Consider the following 13,059-nt stretch of genomic DNA (forward strand, 5'->3'; position numbering starts at 1 on the left):
GCATACCTCAGGGGATACCTGAAGTTTAGATCCCTTCTACAAATGATGTGTAGGCTTTTAGAGACCCTGAACTCCTGCTGACTCCCTGAACTGAGCAGAAGGTGAACTTTCTGTTGGTGATAAGACAGAGCACCTGAGCAGCAGCTAATGCTGTCACCCTCTAAAACATGGATTTGGTTTCAGCCAAGTTCTAAACATGAAGCCAAAGAGGACCTCAGTGGCTGAATTGTCTCATAATGCCTACCACCAAAAAGGGACCTCAACCTGGGTTCCCCTTCAGACCTACCCATTTTCATAGGCCGTGGTCCCTTCTGGGTATTACACTCCTCCTGAAGTATCTGACGGGGAATTCAAAGTGTTTTGGAAGAGAGGAGAGCCTAGGAGATGTGAAGAGGGAAACAGGCATAAAGATTTCTCAATCGCATTATATCACAACAGTGCCTTTAATTAAAAATGTCCCTGTTTCATGTAGCCATATTCTAAATGAGGTGACAAGCAAAACAAATAAATAAAACATAATTAAAATATAAATTATTTTTTCATTAAATGTTAAGCAGGAAAACCTATGTATACATTATTACAATATATAGCATACACTTTTTGTATACAATATAAATTTATATGTATTTCTATTTACATGTATTTTTATGTTTAAAAATTATGTATGTTCATATTTGTTATTTATGTATTAATGTTAACATATATTTAAGTTTTTGTGTGTGTATGCACACACTAACCATGGAAGAAACAGAAAAGGTATGAGTGATGTGAGGGAACAATTTGGAACTCTCAAAAAACATAATTCTGTGGGAAGCCATTTCTGCTGGAGGGAAGAGATGGTGCAAGACATAGTGATAGAGAAGCAAAATTAGTGTCAGTAAACGTGAATATTTTTAGAAATAATTTGAAGTGATTATTATTTTTAAAATCTTTACTCTCACTTAAAATCTAAGGTAGGTAATTTTGCTATATATTGCCAATTTGTCCTCTATAGGAGTGCCATCAGGGTACATTCCTGTTTGTGACAGCCTTGTCAATAGTTAAGCTTTTAGTTTTTGCCAATTTGATAAACGAAAATTATTATCTTAAAGTAGTGTTATTTTGCATTTTTCCTATGAAGAGTGAAGTTGGACATCTCCCTACATTTAAAGACCACGAATGTTTTCCTTCTTTTGTAAATACAAATCATGTTCTTTGTCCAATTGAATTGCTTATATTATTAGTGCCTTTTTGGAGTTTTTTACCAATACATTTTATAAACTAGCCCCTTTTCAGGAATTTTTAAAAGAGAATACTCATAACGTAGTTATGCTATGTTCTTTTATCCTTTTCAGATTTGATTATAAGCATCTACTAGAGTGTCAGACTCTGTTTTAGGGAATGGTGTAATAGCAGTAAACAGCATTTAGTCCCCAAAACCTAACCACAGCCTATGCAGCAACAAATCCAGAAGTCAAACTATAACGTTATGTCAACTATCCAAGGGAGCCTAACCAAAGCCTCTGCAGAAATCTGCCCAAAGAGCCTAAAAAACCTCCAGATCAACCATCCGAGCAAACCACATACTGTGCAGCATCAATCCAGGGAACCTAACCAAAACCTATGTATCAAGCAGCCTAGGAGGCCAAACTGCAATCTCTGAGTGAACCACAAGAAGGTTGCTAACTACAGAGGCACCTGTAGAAATTAGCACAGTGAACTGAAATTATTAAAGCTAGCCAATCCTAAGCCTTCTTTCCCTGCCTCACCCACTTCTTAAAAGGAATTTCCATTCAATAAAAGATCTCCCCCTGTTTTCTCCTCACTCCTTCTGTCTCCTGATGAACCCTGCTACCTCTCTATGTGGCCCACCATGGCATGGTGTGCCCATCCTCCTGGTAACTATGAGAAGACGCTCTTTTCAACTGATTTCATCTCCTGACCTGTGGCCTCAACAATAATAAAACCCACATTAAAACAATTGGTGCAGCAAGCAGGGTGGTTTGGTTTCAGATTGAAATGATATGCCACTAGACTGTTTATCTTACAAACTGGTTCCGCCACACAGCAGTGGCAGCCTGGGAAGCATTGTGCTTCATGCAGATGTTGCTAATATTGAGATCAGGGAGCTGGCTGTGCCATTCCAGGGAGAGACTGCTGTCTAGAGACAGGCAAACAGAATTTTTCCTATCCCCTTTTTCCTTTAATCAGCCATAGACAGAAAAACTTCAAAATCTTGGCTTCAGGTGGCTAAAAGCCTAAAATAAATATTTTAAAAAGGGAAAAACAAACTCTAGATACAAAACAACCCTGATGCAACCCTAAAGAAAAAAAAAGGTAAATAAATAAATTATATGCTGACATGTATATAATATATCTTATATAATAATATAAATGTACACTAAGTTACAATAACTAAACTAAAAGAAAGATCCATAATTTGACAAAATTGGAAATCCAAATTTACATAACAAAATTTATATAGTAAAATACGTATATAACAAATTATATATAAGTATATTAAAAATTTCTTATATACTAAAGTAATTCATATAAGAAAACAAAAGGGCAATTTTGCGCCTCTGTAGCATAGGTTCTAAATTAATAATACTGTAACATTTGCTTAAATGAAAATTTGCTTAAAGTTTTAAGTCCATAAAACTCCATGGACTTAATCAATACTGGGGCTCTAATGCTTAGACCCACAGGCCGTTGAACTTGGGTAATATAAGCTGTACGACCCAACTACCTCACTGGCTTGCTCATCACCAAACTAATAAGTAAGGAAATGGCCCATAGTAACTGAGCAAATCTAGGGTGTCTACCTACAGACTTATGCAGGGCTCCAACAAACTCAGCCTTTTTATAATACTACAGAGAAAGAAATATGAGAGACATATCAACTCAAGTGGGCATCCACTTAACAATGATAATGCACTCCCTCATCCCAGACAACATCACCTTTGCTCAGGAACTCATCATTGCAGATGACATCACCTCAGACAATAATCAATATCACCTCCAGCCCAGGACCTTACCATTGAACATGACATCAACACCCCAAAAGTTCTTAATATGACAGCGGACTATCACAGGGCCAATAATTGTAAGCACTTCTTTTTATGCTTTTATGCTTTGACATCTTGGGGTCTTTCTGACACTGGAAGGGATTGCCCTTCCCAAAGTTAGCTACTGCCTAGAGATAACAAAAAGCATGCCCAGGGCACATCTTCCAAATGCAAACCAACCAATTTGAAGCCCATATGCCAACCACCCACTTTATCTGTTTCTAATACTCAGGCCACTATCCACCTGTCCTAATCATCCCAGGGCTAAGACAACTCTAGGAAACCACTATACTCCAGTCAATGCTAAGGCTGCTTACTCTGTCTTGTCTTACTCTTCATGCAGAAAGCACAATAAAGGCTCTTCTACGCATTTTTACTTGCTCCTTCTGTCTCTTGACTGACACTGCTGTTTACCAGCATGGCTCCTCCCCATAACATGGTATGGTTTCAGTACGTTGGAATTGTAATACATTATCTCCTCAGTGACAGTTGTTTCCTGAACTGTTTGCCAAACCACACCTGAATACTAAAACCTAGATGTAAAAAGCACATAGGAAGTCTAACTGCAACTTCTGTACCTTGTGTCCATTGAACATGAACATGAACTTCAAGCCGAGAAGTTTAACCAAATCTCTATAGCAATCTACCTAAGAAAGCAAACCAAATGTATGGCAATCCACCCAGGAAAAATAACCACAACTCTGCAGCAACTGACACAGGAAACCAGCCACTACCTCTGAAGCAACTAGCCCAGAAAGCCTAACCACAATCACTTTGACCACCAACTTTGAAGGTTTAACCACAGCCTCTGCAGAAACTGACCCACAAAACTCTACAGTGATCTTTAGGAAAGCTAACCACAAATTCTTCTTCAGGTAGACAAGAGCCAAGCCATAACCTCTGCAGCAACAGCTAGAGAGATAAACACAACCTTTGCAGCAATTGGCCCAGGAAGTCTAAGACACAGTTCTGAAACAATCAGCCCAAGAAACAAACACAGCCTCTGTAGTGAATAGAGAGGTAAACTAAACAACTTCTGCAGTAACTACTTAAGAAGCAAAATTTCAATATTTGCAGAAATTGGACAAGGAAGTTAAAACACAACCTTTGCAGAAACTGGTCAACACAGTAATGAAAGATTGAAATCATAATGGAGTAATTACAGTTCCGACATAACAAATGGAGTCGGGCAGCCATTGAGCGTCTGTCCTCAGTTATGTTCCTGTACCACTAAGAAGGTGAACATTCTATGAACTGTATAACCCCAAGAACACCACCAGCCATATTTGGAATAACATATGCCAGTTGCAAGTTTATGGTAACAAGATTCCTCCTTGTAATTATGCAAACATTTCACACCCGCAACAAATATTTGCTTAACAAACACCCTTACTTCTTGCTTTCTCTAGTTACAATACTTGACAAACAATTTATGTAACTTCTTGCCCCTGTGACTTTCCTCCATTTTTTAGTCTGGCAGAATAGAATCAAAGTGCTTCTTGAATCTGTATTTTTCGGGCTGAGGTCGTACAAATCTTAAATAAAAGGTGGAGTTTTTTATCTTTATTTTTGTTTGTTTGTTTGTTTTTTTCTCAACCACATCTCTGTTCTTGGAATTCTGGGTTAACAGGAGCCTTACTGCAATCTCTGCAGTAAATTGCCAGGAATAACCACAACTTCTGCAATATCTTAGTGCAGAACTCTTTCAATAACCTAACTACAACAACCATACGGACAGAAAGTACAATAGAGGTTACCATGGGCTGGAAGTAGGTGGTAACATGGTGTGCTCATTTCATGGGACGGGGCTTCTGTTTAGGATGATGAAAGATTTTTGGAGATGGGTGGTGGTGATGGTTGCACAACATTGTCAATGTTCTTACTGCCACTTAAAAATGGCTAAATAATAATATCATTGTTAAGTATCACATGAAAAACAAAAAAAGAGAGAAAAGGAGAAAAAAAAAGGATTGAAACAGACAATTTTATCTTACGTATATTCTAACACAACTAAGGAAAAAATAAACCTCACTGAAGAGCATTCTGAGGAGACCAGAAGGTAAACATGTAAGAGTAACAACAAAATAAATGGAAAAGGAAAGCTCCAAACAAAATGTGGGGAGATGAAAGAAATAAGTCCTACTACTTCTCAAGCCCAATCCAAAGCTTGTATAATTGAACACTTGGCTGTTACACATGAATAGACAAAAAGAAAATGAAATAATATAAACCCTTAGCAGTGGCACAGAATTAAAAACACAAATTCCACCCAAATACATGTGAAAATTTTAAATATTTCAGTATAAAAAATGGACATTTTAATAATAATACTGAGATAACTCAATTGCCATTTGAAAGCATAATAACAGAGCACATCGCATGCACATTATATATACATGGCCCTTAACATTATTCATGATATAGGAAAAGGTCATGGAAGTTCACTCATAATAAGAGAACTTCACTTAAAAAAACACACTGATACATGATTTCTCATTTATCTGAGTGATAAATTGATAAGTGATAAAATGAAATTCAATCAGTATATAAACTCCCAACAAACAAAAGGACAAGATGGTTTCAAGGTGAATTCTATCAAACATTTAGAGAAGACTTAATGCCTATCATTCTGAAAGTATTCCAAAATATTGCAGACCAAGGGACACTTCCAAACTCATTCTCTGCGGCCAAGATAACCCTAATACTAAAGCCAGACAAAGATATCCCCCAAAAAGACAATTACTGATGAACATCGAGGCAAAAATTCTCAACAAAACATAAGGAAGCTGAATCCAACAATATATTAAAAGGATTATACACCATGAACAAATGGGATTAATCCAAGAGATGCAAGGATGGTTCAATGTCTGCCAATCAACCAATGTAATACACCATATTAACAAATCAAATTTAAAAATAAAAACCACATGATCATCTCAATAGATGCAGAAAAGCCTTTGACAAAATTCCACATCCATTCAGGATAAAAAAAAAAAAAACAACTCCTAACAAAGTGGGTACAGAAGGAACATATCTCAACATAACATAGGCCATATATGACAAGCACACAGTTAACAAGATACTCAATGGTGAAATGTTGAAACCATTTCCTCTAAGATCAGGAGCAAGGCACTGATACCGAATCTCACCACTTTTACTCACAGTTTTGGCAGTCCTAGCCACAGCAATCAGAGAAGAAAAGGAATCCAAATAGAAAAGGCAGAACAAACCTGTTTGTAGATGACAATATTATACATAGAAAATCTTAAAGACACTACAAAAAAAACACTAGAACTCATCAATAAATTGGATCAATTTGCAGAATACAAAATTAATATAAATCTGTTGCATTTCTATACACTGACAATGAATTACCAGAAGGAGAAATTAAGAAAACAATCCAATTTACAATTGCATCAAAAAGAATAAAATGTCTTGCTGTCAATGAAAATTCAACTAACAATCAAGTTAAGGAAAAAAAAGAGAATTTTATTTGTGCCAAACTGAGGATTATAACCTGGGAGACTGGCTCTCAGAAAGCTCTGAAATCTGTTCCAACTATTAGAACTTGAAGATGCAGTCCTTGAGACAAAGGATCATACATCAAAGTGACATACTGATATTTTACATAAAGTTCACCATGGATATATAGTCCAAGTAAGTAGGTGCAAAGCAATCAACAAGTCACAATGATGCCCTACAGAGTTGGGAAAGAACACTATTCTTTTAAGAAGTTACTTGCTGGCTTCAGAAAAAAAAGAAAAGAAAAGAAAAAAGATCTTTATGGTTGAGCAGGTGCTCCCATCTTTGAGGAGGTCTGGTTAATTTTTGTTTATCAACATTGCACACTTAAAGGGGAGGGAAGAGACCCAAATGGACAGAGAAAGAGAATTTTAGGTTTAAATTTTCTTGTCATGCTGTAAGGTAAAAATTTTACTTCATCAGTTTTCCCCCTTTGATCATTGATCTTTCAATAGAAAGCTTTAGGTAATCAAATGTTGGGTCCCTGATGACTGGGTGGTTGTTTACCTGCCCTGGATCCACTCTATTCCTTGATGCCAAGTCTTATTAGCTGGGCTCTTTCTTTCTTTTTAGGCGGATAGGTTAGTAGAATGCTTGGCAAAGACTGGTAGTAAATTCTGAGTTGTCCAATTGGACTTATGCCAGTTTTACCCTGTATGTGCATTGTGCATGCCCATCATTTTATATAGAACTATAATCAATAGTTTCATGTCATTTAGACATCATTATTTTAGTTGGAGTTTTGAATATACATCAAGAGGCACAAGAGATATTACGGTATACAACAGAGTATAGCCAACGACAATAACAATATAATAAGCAGAGATTTCAATTATGAACCCCAGAACTGAACAATTTACCCAAGATTTCCCCTGGACTAGTACATGTTTGATTGCTCATGTGAGTCATTAGATGAGCTATATTAGAGGTCTCATCTGGTATGAAAGCACAACATTGTCTGAATTACAGCATAAGTTTCTCCTTGCAAAGCAGTTTTAAAAGTTGAGCCATTTGGTTTTGCAACATCACTTTCCCATCACAGAAACTTCAGAATTGAGTAAATTATTCAAATGTAGTAAGCAAACATGGATGTATATGCTGATGGGGAAACATTTTATGACTACACATTTTATAAGGCAACTATGTTATCTAATACTATTTGGACTAAGGAATTTAGGGATGTCTGCTGTGCTACAATGCTTTTTGCAGCCACCAAAGGTGGCTGATAGATATCTTTTTTTTTTTTTTTGTCATTTTAAAACTTTTTTTTAACATCTTTATTGGAGTATAATTGCTTTACAATGTTGTGTTAGTTTCTGCTGTATACCAAAGTGAATCAGCTATATGTACACATATGGTGGTAGGATGAATTGGGGGGTTGGGGTTGATATATATACACTAATATGTATTAAATGGGTAACTAATAAAAACAACTGCTGTATTAAAAAATAAATTCAGTGGGGTAGTGTAAAATAAGATGGATGGGAATCAGAGAGGAGGCTGGTAAGGAGGATATTCCAGTTGCCTTCTTGCAGTTTTAACATGGTTTATCATGAGGCAGCTGTATGATAAAGAAACAGGAGAAAAAGTAGAAAAATGGAAGGGAGAGACTAATGTGAAGGAAAGCAAGGTAGGAAGGATATACGCAATCAGTGAAGAAAGTTGACGCTTCTGACAAAAACGAGTACAGGAAAAATGGAAATTAAAATCCCCTGGCAACTTCTTTTTTGTAGGTGAGGCTGTAGAATGCAAATGTTCTGGGGCTACAAATTCTGAAAAAACTAGCTTTGCGGAAGTGCCTTGGGAGTTTGGGTGGGGGAGTTTGATGGCAGTACTGGTGCAGGGGGTGGGTGTAGAAGAGGTGGAGGGGGAATTCCCAAGAAAAGGCCACCTGACACAGTTTAATCTTCTTTGAGAAGACTGCTTGGAGTTTCCATACTGGACCCCACCTTCTATGTCCTTTCCTTCCTTCTCCCTCATCAACCCAGTTGGTGTATGCGCAATTATTCCACAAGGCTGAGAAAGCTACACATCTTCTACTGTTTCCCAATAAAAGCCACCGAATGGGTCCTGTCTCCAAAATACGGGCGTATGAAAAGTTTAAAATCTCTACCAGAGCCAGCCAGTAGTGACTGGTAAAATAATGAGGGTGTCAGACACTGTCCCTTGCTGATCCTCAACACTGGTCAAACCTCTACCACCATAAGTCTCCCTCAAAATACTGTGTAAAATTCCTGGGTTTTGGTTGCCCAGCCTACCCACACCAGGACCAAGCAGGCCAGACCTGAATCTACACCCTTCCCACACTGAAAATTTCAGCAACATAGATGACTTGGAGAATATTATACTTAGTTAAGTAAGTCAGAGAAAGACAAACACTCTATGATATGTATATGTGGTATCTTAAAAACAATACAAATGAATCTATATACAAAACAGAAACAGACTCACAGATATAGAAAACAAACGTATGGTTACCAAAAGGTAAAGGGGGTGAGGGACAAATTAAGAGCATGGGATTAACATATATACACCACTATGTATAAAATAGATAATCAACAAAGACCTATTGTATAGCACAGGGAACTATATTCAGTATCTTGTAATAACCTATAGTGCAAAGTAATCTCAAAATATATATTTAACTAAATCACTTTGATGTATAACTGAAACCAACATAATATTGTAAATCAACGATTCTTCAATAAAAAAGAAAACAATCTTATTTTCAATAGCATGAAAAAACAAAATACATAGACATAAACTTAACCAAGATGGCAAAAGACTCTGCTAAAAACTACAAAGCATTGCTGAAATAAATTAAGAAGAACAAACAGGCATAAAGACATCGGTGTTTGTGAATTGGAATACTCAATATAGTTAAAATGTATGTATTACCCAAAGCAATCTGAAGATCTTATACAATCACTATCAAAATCTAAGGGGCATGTTTCACAGAAATAGAAAAAATAATCCTAAAATTCATATGGAACAACAAAGGACCCTGAAGAGCTAAAATAATCTTGAGAAAGAAGAACCTTACAATGTCTCATACTTCCTGAGTTAAAACATATTACAAATCTACAGTAATCAAAACAGTCATTAGACTGGCAAAAAGATATATAGAACAATGAACAGAATAAAGAGTGCTGAAATTAACCCACATGTATAATCAATCTTCAGGAAGAGTTCCAACACTAGTCAATGAGGAGAGTCTCTTCAACATGAAACTGAGACCTAATCTTACACCACACACGAAAATAAAGGCAAAATTGATTAGAGACTTAAATGTAAGATTTGAAACTGTTGAACTTCTACAAGAAAATATAGGGTAAAAACCTCTGGATACTGGCTTTGGCAACCATGTCTTGGATATGGGACTGAGAGCACAGGCAATAAAAACTAAAATAAACAAGTGGAACCTACATCAAACTAAAAAAAATTGGGGATTCGAGTTTCAAAATATAAATTTGCAGGGGAAGAAGGAGAAAGAGACAAAGTTCATGCCAATGCACAATGGAATATTATAAAAAAAGGAAAACCTACCTTACAGTAGGTTATGACAACATGGAAGACATTATGTTAAATATAACCCAGATTCAGACAAATACTTCATAAATGCACCTACATAAATAATCCAGCGTAGTCAAACGCATAGGAGCAGATAGAAGAATGGTGCTTGCCACGGGCTGGGTAGAGTCAAGAGGATGAAATGGGAAGTTGTTGTTTGAAGAATACACAGTTTCAGTCAAGCAAAATGAAAAAGTTCTAGAGATCTGCTGTACAACAGTGTGTACAGGGTTAACAATAATGAACTATACCCTTGAAAATTTGTTGAGGGTAGATTACATGTTATTTTTTACCACAATACAATGAAATAAATTCTACTTTTATATTATCTATTTTAGTTGTCAACTGAAAGAACTGCACAGTGTGAGAGCTGTGAGTTAAGTTTATTGGGGGCAAAATGAGGACTATAACGTGGGATGCAGCATCTCAGAAAGCTCTGAGAAAACACTCTGGAGAGGTAAGGGAGGAGCCAGGATATAGGTGATTTTGGTGAAGTGGGGTATGTGCAACCAAGCACACATATCAGTGGAAGATTGCTAGTCACAAGGAGCAGATGTCCCTGTTAATAATTTTAGTGCCTTTCTAGACATGAGGAGATGTAAGATCTGGCCTTATAAAGTTTTCTCCTGAAAACATCTAACTATCTGAAGACCTGCTCTCCTAGTTTTTTCCCAGAGCACAGAGGGCCTCATTCCTGATCTCCACCCTGAACTCCTTTCAGAGGTGTTGAAGGTCAGAAATGGCAGTGGACAAATGATGTAATCCTTGTAGAAGTAGATGGTCAGTGACAACTTTTTGTCCACACATTTTACATTAAATACGTTATGTTGGGGACTTCCCTGGTGGTCCAGTGGTAAAGAATATGCCTTCCAATGCAGGGGATGTGAGTTCTATCCCTGGTCAGGGAACTAAGATCCCACAGGTCTCGGGGCAACTAAGCCCATGCACCACAACTACTGAGCCCACGTGCCTCAACAAGAGAGCCCGCATGCCACAAACTACAGAGTGCATGCACTCTGGAGCTCACACACCACAACTAGAGAGAGAAAACCCACACACCACAACTAGAGAGAAGGCCGCATGCCTTAACGAAGATGCTGCGTGTTGCACCTAAGACCTGACGCAGCCAAAAATAAAGATAAATAAATAAAGTAAAAATTAAAAATAAATAGATAGATACACTATTTTTCTCATTTTACAGATGACGAGACTGCAACAGAGAGAAGTTGTGTCTTGCTCAAACTCAAATAACTGGTGGTGGAACTGGAGGTATTTGAACCTCTTATGTGTTGTATTAACAGCAGAGACTCTGAAGTCAAATAGCACTGACAATTACTCATGTGTGTGACCTTGGGCAAAAAGCTTAATCTCTTGGTGACTGTTTGTAAAATGAATTTTTTCTCCCTCCTAGGAAATAAAATATTACACCTGTTTTCTAAAATTAAATAAATCAAGATGCTCAAAACATTAGCTGGCACTTAGTATTAAAGGCGTTATTTTCATTGGTCCTCTATAGCACAAGATATTGTAAGGTTTCTAAATGTGAAAAGACCTAGTATATAATAGGGGCCTCATCAATAAAAATTGTAGTTGAGGGGTCTGAATGTACAGAATGCTTACTCACTTATTCGATCATTCTGCAACTATGTACTGAGGGACTTCTGCATTCTCACAGTTCAGGGGCATAGGGATACAATAATGTGGAAATCGGACAAAGCACTTGATATCAGACCTCAACTGTTAAAAGAAGTAATAATTGGGCTGAAACCTTGAATGACAAGAAGATGCCAGCCGCAACTAAATTTGAGGAGAAGGCTTTCTGGGAAGAAGGAACAACAACCTTGGCTTTTCTCTTACTTAGATGTCTCTCTGTTTCTCTCCTTGCCTTCTCTGTCTCCGTTACGTTCATGATTTCTGCCTCTGTCGTGTATATATGTAGATGCTACTCTCCCTTCGCCCCAGCTTCCCCGTCCCCATGTCCTCAAGTCCATTCTCTACATCTGCGTCTTTATTCCTCTCCTGCCACTAGGTTCATCAGTACCTTTTTTTTTTTTTGGAATCCATATATATGCCTTAGCATACGGTATTTGTTTTTCTCTTTCTGACTTACTTCACTCTGTATGACAGATTCTAGGTCCATCCACCTCACTAAAAATAACTCAATTTTGTTTCTTTTTATGGCTGAGTAATATTCCATTGTATATATGTGCCACATCTTCTTTATCCATTCATCTGTTGATGGACATTTAGGTTGGTTCCATGTCCTGGCTATTGTAAATAGAGCTGCAATGAACACCGTGGTACATGTCACTTTTTGAATTATGGTTTTCTCAGGGTATATAATCAACTAATTTAAATGTGCTAGAGGGGCATAGTGATGGAGGAGGAAAAGGAAGAGAAAGGTTGTAGATAGAGAGAAAGGAAGTGGGGGTAATCAAATACATTAAGTTAATACATTCATCAAGATGAAGGATGGAACCAGATCACACATGGCTCTAAATGGCATACTAATAGTGTCAGACTTTATCCAAAGGAGGATATAAAATCACAGAAGGGTTTATAGTAGGAAAGTAACCACAGCTTGAGCCCAACTACACCATACATCAACTGAGTGACCTTTGACAAGTCACTTGGTCTCTTCTAGAAAGAGGGGAATCGTGGTAGTACCTACCCTAAACAGTAGCCAAGAGCCTTAAGTTCAGCTATAGTAATAAGAAATGCTGACATATATTGAGAGTGAACTCTATGTCCTAGTCACCATAGAGGTATTCTCTTATAGCTGTCTGTTGTTTCTATACTGCAGATACTTTACTTACTCCACATTACAAAAGGGAGCTAAAATTTAAATGTAGCACTTAAGATTCACTGAGCTCACATCCCGGCTGTATCACTTAAACTTATTTCATCACTGCTGAAATGT

Source organism: Eubalaena glacialis, unplaced genomic scaffold, assembly GCF_028564815.1.
Source record: "Eubalaena glacialis isolate mEubGla1 unplaced genomic scaffold, mEubGla1.1.hap2.+ XY H_2, whole genome shotgun sequence".
NCBI classification, from domain to species: Eukaryota; Metazoa; Chordata; class Mammalia; order Artiodactyla; family Balaenidae; genus Eubalaena; species Eubalaena glacialis.